Here is a 14,354-nt window from a genome sequence, read left to right as displayed (position 1 = left end):
AGTCCTGGTGTACTGCAGTGTGTTGTGGCCCTTTTGAATAGTGTCCTGATGCAGCTTCGTTTGTGTGTGTTGGGGTGGTTACTTTCGTAGTTTAGGACTTGGTCTGTGTGTGTGGCTTTCCTGTATACTCTTGTAGTGAATTCTCCGTCTGGTGTTCTCTGTACCATCACGTCTAGGAATGGGAGTTGGCTATTGTACCCACCTCCAACCCTTTCTCTGGCAGCTCATTCCTTATATTCACCACCCCCTGTGGAAAAACCTGCTCCTTAGAGCCCTTTTTGAAATATTTGCATTGCCACCTTACACCCGTCTTGTATAATTTTTGGACTCCCCTATGCTGGGGGCAAAGACCTTGGCTGTTCACCTTATCTTTGCCTGTCATGATTTTATAAACTTCTATAGTATTACCCCTCAGCCTCCTATGCTCCAGGGGAAAATGCCCCAGCCTATCCAGCCTCTCCTTATAACTCAAAACTTCCAGCCTTCATAAATCTTTTTTGCACCCTTTCCAGTCTAATAACATCCTTACAACATGGCAAGCAGAATTCCATGAACTTCTCTAAATATGGCCTTACCAATGTCTTGCACAGCTGATATCTCGCATCCCAACTCCTGTACTCAGTGCTCTGAGTGCTTGAAGGCAAGTATGCCAAATGTTGCCTTCACCACCCTGTCTACCTGTGTGCTCATGGGGACGTCAGTAGGAAGTTGAAGGTTTTTGCAAATACTTCTGTGCTATGCTGAGCTCGCCATTTATTGAAGATTGGGATGTTCAGAGCTCTTCTTTCTATTGATTTGATTATATTTTCCCACCACCATTTATGACAGGATTTGGCAGGACTGCAGGGTGTTGATCTGATCCTATGGTTCAAGTGTTTAGTATTCATGGGACCCTATATTGTCATCTCATCAGAGAGTCAAAGAGTCATAGAGATGTATGGCATGGAAACAGACCCTTCAGTCAATTTGTCCATTCTGGCCAGATATCCCAACCCAATCTAATCCCACCTGCCAGCGCCTGGCCTATATCCCTCCCAACCTTCCTATTCATATATCCAATCCAGATGCCTTTTTAAATGTTACAATTGTACTAGCCTCCGCCACTTCCTCTGGCAGTTCATTCCATACACGTACCACCCTCTACATGAAAAAGTTGCCCCTTAGGTCTCTCTTTTTATATCTTTCCCCTCTCACCCTAAAACTATGTCCTCTAATTCTGGACCCCACCCCTCCACTTTGTCTATCTATCCTATCCGTGCCCCACATGATTTTATAAACCTCTATAAGGTCACACCTCTGCCCCCGCTCCAGAGAAAACAGCACCAGCCTGTTCAGCCTCTCCATGTAGCTCAAATCCTCCAACCCTGGCAACATCCTTGTAAATCTTTTCTGAACCCTTTTCAAGTTTCACAACATCCTTCTGATAGGAAGGAGACCAGAATTGCATGCAATATTTCAAAAGTGGCCTAACCAATGTACTGTATAGCTGAAACCCACAATGACCCCTCCTTTTTTTTTTAGGTACATCTAGTGCTGTTCCTGGCATGCTCTTTTACACTCCATGATTCATTAGTTAATCCCATAGTTTGATTGTAATGGTAGAGTGACAGATAAGTTTGGCCTTGAAGTTATGGCCTCTGTTTGATGGCAGTCCTGTTGTTTTTGATAGCCTTGACACCTCTGTGCATCTTGAGGTTGGAGGTGGAGGGTGGGGGGAGTGGGGATGTTGGTCATCTAATCTCAATCGTTCCTGAGAAAGATGATGGCGAGTAGTCTGCTTGACTCACTGAATTACATGTGGTGTAAGTACATACGCTGCACTGTTAGGAAGAGGGTCCAGGATTTTGGGCCAGCGACAATGAAGGAATGGTGATAAAGTTTCAAAGCTAAATGGTATGTGGCTTACATGTAACGAAGTCAAAGGTGATGCATGGAGTACCACCAAGAGAGTTCCTTCGTCATGGATGCGTGTTAGAGCTGAACTAATCCAGGCAAATCAAGAGCATTCCACCACATCCCCAGAGCCTCAAATGGGAGTATGGATGGGATTTGGGAAGTCAGGAGGTGAGTAACTAACTGTCAGAATTTTCATTCTTTGACCTGATTGTGTGGCCACAATATAGATTTATGTGGCTGGTCCAGTTCAATTTTCTTCAATGGAAACCGCTCGATCTTTATGATAGGGAATGTCAAGGGAAATCTTTGGTTACCCTCTTGTTGGAGTTAGCTATTGGCACTTGTTAGTCGCTAATTATCAGCTACAGCCTAAATATTGTGCTTGTCTTGCTATATCTTGAGTTAAGCTATTTGGTATTTGGGGAATTGCAAATGGTTTTGAACATTTTGTGCAATCATTACTGAGCATCCCCACTCTGACTTTATAATAGAAGAGTGGACATTGCTGAAGATGTTTGGGCCTAGAACTCTAGCCTGAGGAACCCCTACTTTTACAGTCTTTGGACCTATGGTGGACTATCTTGCCAGTGGGATAGAGCATACACAGGAAGCCTGATGGAGTTGTCTTGGGGAGTATAATGTTGAGTGTGGCTGTTGAGCTGTCTTTTGATTTTCTCTCAAGGCAGTTTTTCCAATTCTGACACGTGGTGCTTCTGAGTAGGAATTTTCGGGCTTGCTTGGGCTGTGTGCCTTTGTCATATCTAAATTGAGTAATCTATCTGCTATGCCCACTACTTTGAACAAATTGAGAAGAGAAACAAAAATTTCAAAACCAGTGGATGTCTCAAAATGCTTTACAGCCTATGAAGAATTATTGAAGGACAGTCATTGTTGTAATGTAGGAAAATTGGGATTGTAGTTTCCAAGGACAGCAGAAAAGGTTTTTGATTAAACATATTCTGAATGTATGGAATATATCTGAACAATAACTCAACTCTCTCTAGATGTTGCATATGAACCTTTCATATTCAGTGGAAAGAATTTAGGAGTAGAATCTTTTCAGATTTTTTCCACCGTCTTACATCCAGTTTAGCAGTGGGATGTTGTTGTCTGGCTGATCAGCAATTTCAGCTTGGTCAGGATATGTGCAGTTCAGCTACTCAGCAGATAAACACATTGTGCTATTGGGCTGCTCCCAAAAATTCTTGATGTTCATGGCTTGTAAATCGAATGAAATATTCAGATTCCTAAAGTGATTTTAATTTATTAGAGAGGTGGAGTAATAATCTTTTGGAATCACCTTGTACATTTTATAAATCAAAATATAAAAATCCTCCTGGTGTTTTAATATTCAATCATTAATTTCCCACTGGGTTGAGAAGTGACCCTGTGTAGTTAGCATACAGTATACAAATGAATTACTGTAGTACATTAAGATTATTTTATGCTTTAATATCACCTTTGAGGAAAAATACTATGTAATCTTGAGAAGAGAAATATGTAAATGTTTTTATCAACTTTCAATTTTTAATATTGGATAAAGTTTTTTTTGTTCAATATAGCCCAGATAATTTGCAGTGAATACAGAATAATTAACATAAGCTGTTGTCCTTTGAAAAGATGTTTAATCATTAATATGTAGCACATTTTGTGGAATACATAATCAGTTCTGAAATTCTGGAACAATGCACATACCTTTTTGGAGTTGCTTTCATAGATTTTCTCAGCTGGCACAACTTTTTAAAACAAAAGATGAGAAAGATATGCAGTAATTATTGCAGCAATATGTCAAAATGCAAATTTTTGTATTGACGGTTGCCTGTTTGGAGATCATTAGGAACTAAAGTAATTGTTTTAGCTTTCTCAGCATTTAGCTGTACTTCATCTTTTTTCATTTTTATAAATAAAGGTTGAATTTCTTGACATTGATCTATTGGGGAATGAAGCAACTTTTTTTTTAAAAAAAAGTACCCAGAGGAGAGAAATGATTTGGCCAAGCTGCTGTTTTGGATTCCGTCTTTGTGGCCTTCCGTGCCAGTACTCGCAATGGTGCGAAATGAAGTAAATTACTGTCTCTGTCAAGGTGTATTCTTTTCAATTCTCACTCATTATTCTTGTCAGATACGTGTTAAATTATATACTCTCAGAAATCACATGTAAGGATTTGCAAGACATAAGTTATTAGGCACTTTGATTTCGTGTATATTTCCCTGCCAGGTTGGGCCAATTTTCACAGTTAAGAATGTCAACGGGTTTTCCGCTGTGTATCCAGCAGAGACTGCTTCAAAATAAATTTGGAATAGAACTAGACCCTGGTGTACTGTTTGAATTGTGTAGTCAATGGAATTCCTGAAATTTGCATATGTTATTACCCAAGAGAACAAGAAACCTCTTCTAAACAGAGTTTCAACTTCACCAGTTGTTTCGAACATGATCCCATTTTACCATTGATTTATGTTTTTTCTGTTTGAGGTTAAACTGTAATGTTGAGATCTTATCTGGGTATGGAAGTTGCAAGAATTTTGTGTAAAATTCTGAAATATAGCTACAATAATGCATTGTTTCAATAATGCTTAACGAACCTCAGAGCTAGAAGGTCTTGAGTATACAATTTATGACCTAAATGTGAAAGTATATATTGCATTCTAGCTTACTCGATGTTGAAAAGTAAATGTCTTTCCAGACTCTTGTGATGCAGTGATTGTCATTACGATTTTGTTTTGCCCTCTATTGTAGAATTTGTTTTGGCCAACCTTCTCCAAACAAATGTGATTTTTAACTCGTGTGATTGGCATTGAGTATTTTGAAATCTTCCAATAATGCAAAAAAAGTTGTTTGGAGACTGATGTTTAAATCTGATATTTTTCTACTTTTTGAATTTAAGCACCTTTTTCAGTGTTACTTAATGCTTAGTTAAAAAGCAAAGGTGGTTTATTTACTAGCTTAAAAATAATTGCTTTCAGATATTACTGTTCTACTTAACCCTTCACAGCATCCCACATCCAGTCCATCAGAAAGGTGACATTCTTGCACCTGTGTATGCAGGTGTCTCTTGCATATATACATATGCCCCACAGTCACTTTTAAATTTCTCCAGCGCTATGCAAACTTCAGAGGCTAGGCAGCAATGGAGAAACTGGAAGTGAGTGTGTCGTATTGTTGACGTGCTGATTTTGTGCCATTTCTGTTTGACCTTTCTAATCCAAATTTCCAGCTGTTTAAATTAGTTGCCAATGCTGTTACTGACAGCTTTCCAGCTTAATTTTTCATGCACTTCAGCTCTTCAAAATTTCCTATCTAAAATTCTACACAAGTGTCACTCCTTTGTTGGTTGATCTCCATGAACTCCAAGTGCTCTAGCAAGTCTACTTCAAGATAGTACCTGCCCTAATTCCACCATATTGAGCCATTGTCTTAGCTTTGCATTCGTACAAACGTCCTTTCTTCCTTTCAGTTCAGATTACTGCTTATGACCTTCTTCTGCTTCCAAGTTACCATGATGGCAAGTTATTCATTTGTGTAGCTCCCATTTTGAATTTTTGTCTTTGGATTAACGTTGAATGCTTAATTGTTTTTGGCTTTCTTGAATATATTTCTTGTTTGTTTGAGGCCTATTGTTTTGTCCTTTAACTTGATCAATTCTGCTGTACTTGTGGATGTATATGAAAATTATTGCCAATTGAATGAAGACTATGACCTCATCGTTTCCTTTACAATTTTGTCCAAGTACAGGTCGTTCTGCTATAATGGACAGTTCCTCTGAAAACTTGCACTATAGAAAATCGTGCTAATAGAAAATTGCTGTACCTGTTCGGTAGAAAGTTCACCGTTATCCAAACAACATTCACAATTCATCAAATGCGTTATAACAGAATGACCTGTATGTAATATGTGTCATCAAAAGGTCAAGGAACATTCCTGATGATAAAGTCTATTATTACTTTGAAGAGGGGATGAAATGCAATTGTTGAAGCATTTATTCCATATTGGAAAAAGTTAGGAGTATCTGGTTGGCCCAGAAAGAATGTTTCATAGTGATTTGTAGTTGGTGTCTTATTTCTTAGTTGACACTTTAGATTACTCCAATTCTCTTGGAGGGTTTGCAGTTCTTGTTCAAGCACAGTCCTTTTGAGCTTGCTGTTGGATCCATTGTGGAAGAAAAGCCAGCAGAAACTGTGGTATCATTTTGCACCATCCCGCATTGGTTGATCATTTCTTAGAACCATCATTTTATGGTACATGATTGGAAAGACTTTGGTTGGCTTTTATTATGGAAGACATCAAAATGGTTCAAGTGGTATTACATGTCTAATCAGCTAGTGATATTCTTCAGTTGACTGCAGGTTCATCCAACTTTTAAAAAAAAAAATGTGTAGCAATGAATAGGTAACTTCTCCCTCTGTGCCCGAATTGGCTTTGAATAAAAGTATTCATAAATGGTTATTTTCCATTTAGGAGCAAATTTTTAATGCTTTGAAAAGTTAAAAGTTAACTTGTATCTTTCTAAAGTAGTCAACAACCGAAAATGACTTTCCTTGCCTGTAAAGTTGTTCTGGCCAAGTTGTCAGCCATTCCCATGGGGAGAATAGGAAAGATGCTTGTGATTGCCTGGTTTGAGACTGGTAATCTCTGGATTAGCTGAACTCTTGTGTACACTTGTCATGTGACCATAACAATCACTTGGAGTAGCGTTGGACCTTGCTTGTGTGCAAAATCTTCAAGTATGGCTCAACCTGTGAGAACTTTAAAAGTGCCAACAATTAAACACAAAGGGAAGTTTATACAGCAAGTGGAAAATTAGGGTGCATTGTGAACATTGTCAAAGAGTGCGAAGTTCCCTCTGAATTTGTCAATTACTCTAAAGCACAAGATGAAGATTTTGGGACAGTTTGACAAGCATGCATTCTCGCCAGTAAGGAAGAAGATATGAATAATTGCCTATCACAAAGAAGCTCTGCGAACATAGTTTAAGCCAACTTGAACAGCAAGTTCTGATTCAGTAGAAAAAGGAAGTCACCCTGGAGAAGAAGCTGATTCACAAGGAGTCCACCTGCAGTGATGGATGGCTTGCCCAATACAATGCACAGAATCATCCTCCACATGGTGCAGGTGTGACAGTTTTATGGCAGCAATGACAGATGAGATTGCAAAATGGTCTTGCTCACATCCTTTCCAAGTATACACCAAGAGACATTTTAAAATGGATGAAACTGGACTGTTAACCTTCTCATATTTTTAACAAAATCACTTTTTTTTTAACATGTAAAGGTTTTAATGGTGGAATATGAAGTAAAGAATGTGTCACTGCAATGATCTGCACCAACATGGATAGTATTGAAAAGCTGCCACTTCTTGTAATAAAGTCCAAGAAACCATGCTGCTTTGCAAATGTCAAGACACCACCATGTAGTGTGAGGGTACCAAATCTATCTTGATTTTGATCCAGTGATTTTTGAGGTATGGACGAGGAAAGTGGACAAATGAGAGAGAACGTTGTTTTAACAACAATTATAAACAGATTACTGACTTCAACATTGTTTTGCCTCCCAGCACCATGACCAACCAAGCTTCAGATAATTGGTCAAGCAGTCCAGCGAGTGAAGGCAGCTGACTTCTCAGGTTATTGAGACCTTCAATGCGCAGCAATACAAGGTAAAAACGATGACTGCAGATGCTGGAAACCAGATTCTGGATTAGAGTGGTGCTGGAAAAGCACAGCAGTTCAGGCAGCATCCGAGGAGCAGGAAAATCGACGTTTCGGGCAAAAGCCCTTCATCAGGAATACAGGCGGAATTCCTGAAGAGTGGAGAGATAAATGAGAGGAGGGTGGGGACAACATAGCATAGAGTACAATAGATGAGTGGGGATGAAGGTGATAGGTCAGGGAGGAGGGTGGGGGAAGGTAGCAAAGAGTACAATGGGTGAATGGGGGTGGAATGAAGGTGATAGGTCAGAGAGGAGGGTGGAGTGGATAGGTGGAAAGGAAGATAGGCAGGTAGGACAAGTCATGGGGACAGTGCTGAGCTGGAAGTTTGGAACTGGAGTGAGGTGGGGGAAGGGGAAAATGAGGAAACTGGTGAAATCTACATTGATGCCCTGGGGTTGAAGTGTTCTGAGGCGGAAGATGAGGTGTTCTTCCTCCAGGCGTTGGGTGGTGAGGGAGCAGCGGTGAAGGAGGCCCAGGACCTCCATGTCCTCGGCTGAGTGGGAGGGGGAGTTGAAATGTTGGGCCATAGGGTGGTTTGATTGATTGATTGGTACGGGTGTCCCAGAGATGTTCCCTAAAGCGCTCTACTAGGAGGCGTCAGTCTCCCCAGTATAGAGGAGACTGCATCTGGAGCAATGGACACAATAAATACCTGCATATTGGTGGATGTGCAGGTAAAACTTTGGATGTGGAAGGCTCCTTTTGGGGCCTTGGATGGAGGTGAGGGAGGAGGTGTGGGCGCAGGTTTTGCAATTCCTGCGGTGGCAGGGGAAGGTGCCAGGACGGGAGGGTGGGTTGATGGGGGATCGTGGACCTGAACAGGTAGTCACAGAGGTAATGGTCTTTGCGGAAGGCGGAAAGGGGTGGGGAGGGAAATATATCCCTGGTAGTGGGGTCCGTTTGGAGGTGGCGGAAATATTGTCGGAGGATTTGGTTTATGCGAAGGTTGGTAGGCTGGAAGGTGAACATCAGGGGGGGTTCTGTCCTTGTTACGGTTGGAGGGGTGGGGTCTGAGGGCGGCGGTGCGGGATGTGGGCGAGATGCGTTAGAGGGCACCTTTAATCACGTGGGAAGGGAAATTGCGGTCTCTAAAGAAGGAGGCCATCTGGTGTGTTCTGTGGTGGAACTGGTCCTCTTGGGAGCAGATACAGTGGAGGCAGAGGAATTGGGAATACCCCAGGGCATCAATGTGGACTTCATCAGTTTCCTCATTTTCCCCTTCCCCCACCTCACCCCAGTTCCAAACTTCCAGCTCAGCACTGTCCCCATGACTTGTCTTACCTGCTTATCTTCCTTTCCATCTATCCACCCCACCCTCCTCCCTGACCTATCACCTTCATCCCCACCCCCACTCACTTATTGTACTCTATGCTACTTTCTCCCCACCCCCACCCTCCTTTCATTTATCTCTCCACTCTTCAGGCACTCTGTCTGTATTCCTGATGAAGGGCTTTTGCCCAAAACGTTGATTTTCCTGCTCCTCGGATGCTGCCTGAACTGCTGTGCTTTTCTAGCACCACTCTAATCCAGAATGCAGCAATGCAACCCAACTGTTCCTGTTTAAAAAAAGGCATGGGTGGGTGATAGAAGATGCAATTACCACTACTTCTGCCACATTTTATTCAAACTGTCTACAATTGTGCCAAATGCTGACAATGAAGAAGAGCAGTGTGAAGCCAAATAAACCCTTTTCATTCACCTGTGGAAGGTTGGGATGGAATTTGCAGCCGAGAGTGGTGTGGAAACTTATGCTAAGGTGGGCAATGCTATATGTTGCACAACGGAATTAACAGTTGAAGCAGTTGTAAATGTGGAATGTCCTTCAGCTGAATTACCAAAGGAAGCTTGTGACTCTGTGGACTCCGATGGGTCTGTTGCCTAGCTGAAGCTGCAAAGGGCATAGAGATTACACTGCAATGTGAAAACACAGGAAACATGTTTGACTGCATTGATGATATGGCAAACTAAATATCACACTTATCTGAAGACACTAGGCCAAGAAGAAAAGATTTGCTCCAAGTGGTTTCAGTGTCCTTTACTGTATAAAGTCAGGTAATTGGTGTGAACAAATTGAGAAATAAATATTTTCACATCTTTACGGTGGCACTCTGTTTTCACTTGTTTCATTTGACACAGAGGATGTTTGTCGGGAAATCCAGCTAAATAGGGACCACCTTAGCTACCTGATACTTCTACTTGACGAGATTGTGGGTAGACCTCTTGCATTTTGACTTATTGCGATTTTACTGTACTGTTTTAAAAAAAAAAGCTGTGAGCCGCCAGTAATATTCAATCGTTTCTGCTGAAGTAATTTGTGTTTTCAGTAATGGTCAAGATTTTCAAAAATTGGAAATAAATATATCCTTTTAACAGCTGATTGCTGCTTTGTTAACATTAGAGTTTTTGCCTACTGTTAAATGTACTGCATTTATCATTTAAGTAATTCTTTTAATGGACTGGAATAATAAATGGTTGCCAATGCACTAATATTTACTGTTGACTAGAATGTCCCTTTAAAAGAATATTTGATGTACACGTCAAGCAAGATTGTTGATTATCAAAAGTGCCACTGAATTTCCAAGTTTAATTTTGATCTATATAGAGAAGTTAATTCAGAATGTCTAAAGTTCAGTATACATTAGACTAGGTTAGATTACCTACAGTGTGGAAACAGGCCCTTCATCCACACCAACCCTCCAACGACAAACCCACCCATTTCCTTATGCTGACTCCTGACTAATGCATCTAACACTATAGCATGGCCAATTCACCTGGTCTGCACATCTTTGGGAGGGAACCAGAGCACCCAGAGGAAACCCACGCGGACACAGGGAGAATGTGTAAACTCCACACAGACAGTCGCCCAAGGCTGGAATCGAACCTGGGTCCCTGGCGCTATGAGACAGCAGTGCTAACCACTTGAGCCACCGTGCCGCCCCATACAACCATTTTTAATTCAATGCTGCAGAAATGTAACTTGTGTTTTTTTAACATGTCCCATATTGAAAATATATGGATGTTGATTAGCTCTAGTTAAATGCCCTCTAATTTTGAGGACACTAATACCCTGACCTGAGGTGGGTAGAAAGTATTTATGTTGTTGCTGTTTTGGTAGAGTGTTTTCTTCATTCAAATTGTATAAAATAAAGTTTAAACTGAATGGTCTGATACATTTGAAGCATGCTGAAAAGTAGCAATACTTTTTAAAAACATAGTTGATCCTAATTTTTTATTTGGAAGAGTTCAAAATTCAATGTCTCTCCATTTCGATACCACATTTGCTTAAATGAACTATTAGACTCAGGGTGTAAAACATTCCCTGTTTTCTTTCCTATTGTTTCTCACCTTTCCATCCTCTGTTTGATAGCATTCTTGCCCAGCTCTTGTTATGATTGTATGCTTGCAAGTCTATGTATCTTATGGGAGTCTGGACTGCCAGTTTAACTAAAGGGAGTATCGCACTCACCCTGATCTCTCTCTCATCCCCTGTGGCCATTCAGTAAGGATTTGACCAGTGATAAGTGCAGTCAATTTCACTGCAATGCATGTTTCTTCAATGCGGAGTGGCTTAACGCTATTGAAGAAACTAGACCGTTTGTAGAATGTAAATTTTTCCCTTTTATTGACTATAACATGATTCTGGTCTCATTAGTTTAAATAGTGTGGCAATTACGCGATTTTCTTATAAGATGAGATCGCATGAGACTAGAACTATCGCGTTACATCAGAACTGACATGTAGTAGTAATCCTAGCTGATTTCCCCGAACCTGAAAATTAATTGCAATACCCTGGTCACTGATTCAGCTGAGAACAGGCAAGAATTTGAACCTCAAACTTTCTTTGAGATGGAAACAGAAAACATATAAATATGAGCCATGAACCTGAGTATTTTGGGGGGAAAAAAACCCAAGTTGTATCGTTCTGCCAAAGTTTAAAGATTGCTGTAACTCCATTTTTGGCACTGCTGGGAAAACAGGCTTGTGATAAAGCAAGAGTCCAGTTTCAATTCCTATTGCTATTGTTACTCATTGTCATCCAGTTGAGTGGGACTGCTCCTATGTGGGTTTATGCTCATATATTTAATTGTAGTCAGAGAATTACTTGTAATAGTTTCTCCTCCTGCAACCAAATTTAGTGGTGTTTATGAAAGAAAATCACTAATGCTAAACCTGCTATATTTCACATATTTAAAGTGTGATGGCTTAATACATTGTGTTGCACACGTATTAGGCTGCTTTACAATTCTGATTAAACTTGCATATTATGTTCGATTTGGTTTGAATGTCCAAAGTAAAATCTAGTTGTGTTATCAAGATTTTAAACTATGGACACATCACTCATACAAATTTTAGTGTGTTTCAAGCAGACAGCACAGTATTGTGCTATAAATTACTCCTGACTTAGTTTATGCCTCATGTCTCTTGTGTCTCCAAAATCTGATGCTTTTTGCTCATGATTATAGATTATTAACCGGTTGAGGTCTTCATTTCTACGGTTTAACAATTAACATGATTCATGCATCCTTTTTAACATTTAAGGAGAAATTAATGAGTAGATGTACTGCTGACATCAAAGGAATGAATGCATGAAGCTAGTGTCAAAAGATTTTAGAAAAGATATTTCAAGGGTTTTGCCAAATTCTCATTAACTCCAAATAAGAGACTTAGTTTTCCAATGTGGATACAAATCCATTGCAAAGTAAAAGCAAAATGGTAATTGACAGCAGATCAGTGTTGAGGCTTTTCAGTAACTTCTGATCTTAGTTTTGAGATGACTTTCAGTCTGTTTTGGCGTGGTCCCAAATTGCCAGTGAAACGTGTGCACACATTTGAGGTGCGATGGGTGAGGGAGTATCCTGAATTTAGAAAAGTAAGATGTACAGTTAAACTCAAATTTCATTTCTTTTCCTCCTGTCCGACTTGACCCTTTTATGTTTAATTATAACTGCTTATGCCTGCTTGCTGACTGCAGAGGGCAATTAGCCTACTATATTTCAGCCGATGATGGCAGCATATGCAGATGAGTACACTCTGAAATGGTATTCTGTTATTCAAGTATCGAGCATTTAGCACATTTAATTTATTTTCCATCTAACTTTTATTTTGTCCTATTTCGCCCATAAAAAGGATTTTTTTCCGGTTAATCTGAAGTATCAATGTTACTTCTCCATGGATACTGTCAAGTCATTGATAAGTGTGATGAAATCTTGCTGTGTCCATTTATTTTGAACGAAACAAGCCACAATTCTAATTCTAACAATCTGTATTGATAACATTTGTGGAGCACCGTGTTACTAGGTGGTGACATTCAATTTTGCCCAGCAATAGGGGAGGAGGCTGTTGCAAAGTTTTGCAATAGATCGTGCAGGACAGTTCGAGGCTCAGTCATAGAGGCAGACCGCATGGAAACAAACCCTTCAGTTCAACTTGTCCATGCTGACTAGGTATCCTAAATAAATCTAGTCCCATTTGCCAACATTTGGCCCATAATCCCTCTAAACCCTGAGTAGTTTATGAATTTGGAGTCTTCCAGTGGATAATCTACTGGGCATGTAGTTTTATGAATGTACCTTATCTGTTTGACACAGATCACCTAGAAGCTAGTGAATGTTGAATGCCTTTGCTGCCATTCATATTGGTTAGTAAGAGTTGTGGACGATCACAAGTTATCGGGGAGACAATGGCGTATTATCACTAGACTATAAATCCAGAAACCCACCATGGCAGAATTTGAATCCAATAAAAAAAGTCTGGAATTAAGAATTTCTGGATAATATTGAAACTATTGCTGATTGATTGATTGATTGTCTGTCTGAAAAACCAACTGGCTTATTGTGTTTCAGGGCAGGAAGTCTGGCCTACATATGACTCAAGATTACGTAGCAATGTGGTTGTCTCTGAACTGTACTCTGAATCGGCCTAGCAAGTGACAAGCAATAAATGTTGGCTAACCAGCCATGCCCAGCTCCCACAGAAAAAAAACTTGGTTTTTGCTGGCTTCATTTTTGCACCACCTTGCAGCAGTGTAGTTGAAATATCTGCCATGGATGGATGTTGTTCAGTGTAGAAGTGGAGGTTTGAAGTATACAGCAATGTAGTGATTGAACTTGTGTTAGAATAATGCCAATTGTTTATGTACCAAGCTATCTCATCATTTTAAACAAGAGAGAGCATATCCACTAGAACCTTTAACCTTTGGATCTGAAGTTGTAGTACAGAGATGAGGCTAACTGTCTGCATCAGAATTTGGAGATGCTGGTGTTGGACTGGGGTGTACAAAGTTTAAAAATCTCACAACACCAGGTTATAGTCCAACAGGTTTAATTGGAAGCACACTAGCTTTCGGAGCGACGCTCCTTCATCAGGTGGTAGTGGAGGGCCCTCCACTATCACCTGATGAAGGAGTGTTGCTCCGAAAGCTAGTGTGCTTCCAATTAAACCTGTTGGACTATAACCTGGTGTTGAGATTTTTTAACTGTCTGCATCAGAGATAGACCATTTGGTCATTCGGGTCTGCACTGCCTTTCAGTGAGATCATAGCTGATCTGTTTGTCATACAGTCATACAGCACGAAACAGACGCTTCAGTCCAACCAGAGTCGAGAGTGTGGTGCTGGAAAAGCACAGCAGGTCAGGCAGCATCCAAAGAGCAGGAAAATCGACATTTCGGGCAAGAGCACTTCATCAGGAATGATCCTGATGTAGGAGTCTTGCCTGAAACGTTGAATCTCCTGCTCCTTGGAATACTGCCT

At 40.4% G+C, this 14,354-nt stretch overlaps 1 protein-coding gene across 5 annotated transcripts in view; it reads left to right on the top strand.

The window, feature by feature from the left end:
• dennd1a (DENN/MADD domain containing 1A) overlaps positions 1-14,354 on the top strand; it is a 523,293-nt gene that overhangs the window by 45,783 nt on the left and 463,156 nt on the right. The window lies entirely within an intron of this gene.

The sequence above is a fragment of the Chiloscyllium plagiosum genome, chromosome 30, assembly GCF_004010195.1.
Source record: "Chiloscyllium plagiosum isolate BGI_BamShark_2017 chromosome 30, ASM401019v2, whole genome shotgun sequence".
Taxonomy (NCBI): Eukaryota; Metazoa; Chordata; class Chondrichthyes; order Orectolobiformes; family Hemiscylliidae; genus Chiloscyllium; species Chiloscyllium plagiosum.
The sequence above is the reverse complement of the archived record's forward strand: the minus strand, read 5'-3'. Positions and strand labels throughout refer to the sequence as shown.